This window comes from Larus michahellis, chromosome 1 (genome assembly GCF_964199755.1).
Source record: "Larus michahellis chromosome 1, bLarMic1.1, whole genome shotgun sequence".
Classification (NCBI taxonomy): domain Eukaryota; kingdom Metazoa; phylum Chordata; class Aves; order Charadriiformes; family Laridae; genus Larus; species Larus michahellis.
In genome coordinates, this window is record NC_133896.1 from 59,688,502 (window position 1) to 59,692,614 (window position 4,113).

Below are 4,113 nucleotides of genomic sequence, written 5' to 3' on the forward strand. Positions count from 1 at the left end.
CAGCTTCTCATATCCAGTGTCATTCATGTGGTGCCGCATCCTAGAAAGCTACTGCAGAACAGAGCTAGAACAGAATAGGTAAAGAAAATCATTAAATACAACTTTGCTTCAGTTAACAAGGTTTTTACTGACTGACTGACCTCGTGTCTCTAATGGCATAAAAGGTGTATCTAAAAACCTTGGCCATACCAAACAGGCTGTCTGCCATACAAGAAAGTTAATGAAGCCCAGTTTCCTACAAACCTGTGTCTCAGACCTCATTATGGTGGCTCCTCTATTTACTTTTCAGTTATTCTCACGATACAGTGGATGCGATTAGTCCTTAGTCACTCCTGTCTCAACTGTTCTTTGGCATGTGTTGATGTCTGAGTTTCAAGTTAATCTCTTCAGTGCCCTGTGATACCAGCCATTGCTGATCACGTTGCTGATAGCAGCCTCTGGTGATTACTCAGGGGAGCACTCACGGTGTAGCTTTCTCCTCTATGGCAGCATTTCATGGGGTTTCTCTATCCAGTGATCTACTTTAATTAAACTGATAGGAAATTAACTATGTTTGAGACTCCTACTGGTAGTTTATCAGAAGTGATTCAGACTGGTCAGTCTCAAATAAGGAGGTACAGACCAAGTGAGTGTTTAAGTTTCAAACCTCCCATGAGACAAAGAAGTTCACAAAACAGGATAGCCTTGCATCTGCCAGCTCTAGCCTGTTACGATGCCAGCAGACAGTTATCAGTTTGTAGAGAAGAGATCTGGTCTTAGAAAAGAGGGAGACGAAGCTGAAGCTCTTCAGGAGTTCCTCAGCAAGCACCGCCCTTGCTCCTGTCTTTGAGGGATGCTGCTGTCTTTGAAAGATGTCTCAGACATCTTTGTTCTTCTTTAGAAACATCTTGCAGAGTGTCCCCACTGACCACTTTTCCCAGCAAGGGAAATGGGGCAGCATACAACCCTCAAAGGGCTCATCTGTCCATAGTTCACCTCCATTTTCCCAAATATTGGTATGGCCACCTGCTGGGACAGGCAAGAGGCGGCACCATTTCTATGGGGTGATAAAATCCAGGCAAGCTCACCCTGACCTGAAACTATAAGGAAAGATAGCTTATCCTTGTCAAGGTTCACACTTGAGCAACATTGTAGGTCAGTAGCTGCCAGTGAGTGAACGGCAGCGTAGACAAGGCAGTGTAGACAAGGCTGGGGGTTAACCGCAGACACAGATGCATGGCCGTGGCAGCATAGAGATGGAGCACAGACAGGGTGTGATGGCACCTGGACCCAGCAAGTTTTCTTTCAGCATGAAACGGGAACAGCAGCAGGAGCGCCCAGAGCCTGAAAGGACAGGGAGGAGGAGAGTCTGTCCCGCATTAGGACGGGAGCCATGTGCAGCACAGAGAGGGGAGAGGGAAGGCTCTAACGCCATTTAATGTGCTCCTGGCTCAGCAAGTGACTCCATGGCTGCAAACAGCATTGGTGCAACTCAACACTTGCTGCGTTTTCTGTTTTGCATGTCCTTTGGGTGCAGCAGCACCACTGGAAAGGGCACAAATTCCCATTGCAAAACCTACTTCACTGAATAGGAGAGGCACTCGAGCAGAGGAAATGCTATTTCCCTCTTGCGCTACAGTATTTCCCTCTGCCTTTGGGTGACATCATCCTGGCATTCTCCTCCAAAAGCAGGTGGTTCCAGGCACTGACTGACGGTAGCAAATGAATTATCATCTCCTCTGAAAAGATATGGAAACAGAATGGGATTAGGTGCCTTACCCAAGGGCCATGAGGAGAAATGGCATCAAATCCAGAATTAGAGCAAAGGTGCTCCAACAATAGGCTACAAGCTATAGGTTTGCACACTGCCTAGCACAACGTGGCCGTAATCCTGCTGAGGCCTCCGGGCAGCACTGCAATATGTATCATCATAATAATGAGTTTCTAATCCCAATCAAATGCCCAACCCAGTAGGCACCGCCTGACTCACAGCAAGGATTAGCTGACAGATTGTAAACAATAGTTGTGGGAGTTACTGGGTCCATTATGCAATCCTTTTATGCTGAATATACGGGAATAGCTGAGAAAATCAGGAGCTTTTGCTGAGAGCATAAGTAACTGAGATTTTCAACTATAAGTAATGGGTATTCTCATTCTTCAACCCTAGGGATAACCCATCGAATATCATTGCACACCATTCCTAACTCTTGAATCAACCAGATTAACAAGGACAGGGACTCATGTTTGTATTGCGAGACAATAAAGACAAGCTACTTACAAGATGATCCTCTGAAGCATCCAGACTGTGCCTGCTTCTTCCCATGAATAGGTCCTACTATCTTTCGTCACAAAAGTGCCTCTGTCACAAGCCAGAACACATGGGAGAAGCAGGAGGTGCATGGGAAAAATCAACAGAAATTAGAGAAATTACCGCTTCTTTGTGAGAATGAAAAAACTGGAGATTCAATAGATTTTTTGCTGTTAAAATCCATGCTACTAGGCTAGAATTTAGTTCCAGGAAGAGCTGAGAGCAGGGATCTAGGAGACAGACAGAATTGCTTGAGTTACCGTAACTCAAGAGAAACTCATCTGAGGACAGACAGCCTGGTTTAGCCACCAACACTCAGTCTAATCACTGCAATTTCACTGAGCTTGAGCTTCATTGTTCACCTCATGAGGGAGCTGCTTAAACCACCCCCCAAATCAACTTAGAGGGGGAATGTATTAAATAGAAGTCAGCTAGGGACAGTCTTCAGGTTATACTTTAAGCTAATGATGAAGAAAAAAAACCCAACAGGTTTTTTTTATTAATTTTCCTCAGTATTCAGACATTATAATTTATGATGTTTTCACACAACTTTTTTTTAATTTCACCACCCTTTCCATAAGAAAAACAAGGTATAGAATAGTAAATCAGACCTAACATTTGCCAATCCAGATTCTTTGGTAGAGGAGACAAAACAAGCTTGCAGAATGAAGGTTTGTTGCTAACCTTGTCAGCAAGCATAACGAAAATCAAGGGGAATTATATGTGCTAATTTTGTTATCTTTCTGAAGCTTGTGATCTCAAAAATCCTCTGGGATTTTTTGAGATGCTCCCTCTCTGTCAGTTCCAAATAGGAAAGCGTGCTTCATGCGCATTCCTCAGATGAACAGCAATTAACAGCAAAACAACAATTATGATAAATGATGAACAATAACAAAAGAACAATGGAAGGAGCAGGCCTCTCCACCTGTCTTTTATGCACCATTGCAGCCGACTCCTCTGTTTTTGGCTGGGCAGGATACATATTCCAGCACAGCTGAAGTCAAAGGACTTTTGCCATTGAGTTTAGCATCAGCATCAGGACAGGGGCAAAGCAGAACTAAATGAAAGGGATTTCAGTATGATCGGCTGAGGCCTGTCAAAGAGCCCTTTAAGCTTTGCACGCCGGATGGTGGTGGAGCTGACGGCAGCAATGAGGACTTTGTTGGTCGCAGAGTTGGGGTCATGCCTGCCAGACGCGCATGGGGGCTTATTGCTTCACACGAGCATCTTTGGCAGCCTCTGATCCATGGGGTGGCCCATGAACAACGAAGAAGATATTGAACCAGATGTGCACTGCCAAGGTGATAGAGGGAAGGGAGGACAGTAGTGTCCTATCTGGGAAAACTCCCCTGGCACCTCTCAGTATGGACCAGTTTAACTATAACTAATGGAATTAAGTATTAAACTGCCAAAGCTACTTGCAGTTACAACGTGCTGAACTGAAATCCCTTTTGGAGGAAAATGATTCAATTTACCCCTCTCTTCAAGTTCCAATTTTCAGCTTGCTCACATGCCTACAAGGCAACCTTCAGGTAGCTTCAGGTCTACCTTCAGGTCTAGTCTTGGTGGGGTTCTAATCACGGGGGTTGAACATAAGAGAGGGGTATGCCAAGTTAGGGACTATGATTTAAAATAAGCTTACCTTTTGCAGAATGGAGAAAACAGCTAGAGAAACATCAGATCAAGTAGTTGTTGTTGGATATAATTGTTGGCTCTACTTGACCCGAGTCAAAGCCTGCACTCTGAGTCCAGTGCAAAGTCTTCCACTGACTTCGATTAAGGCTGAAGCATGTTCAGGTTAGCAAGGACAACAAAAGAAAGCATTG

General features: G+C 44.6%; 1 long non-coding RNA gene across 1 annotated transcript; it reads right to left on the minus strand.

Moving 5' to 3' along the window:
- Window positions 1–634: 634 nt before the first annotated feature.
- LOC141737767 (uncharacterized) lies at window positions 635–4,113 on the minus strand. Its single transcript, XR_012585238.1, has 3 exons — window positions 3,930–4,113; window positions 2,258–2,338; window positions 635–1,718 (listed from the first exon to the last, which is right to left on the minus strand). It is a non-coding gene; the product is annotated as an uncharacterized LOC141737767 (long non-coding RNA).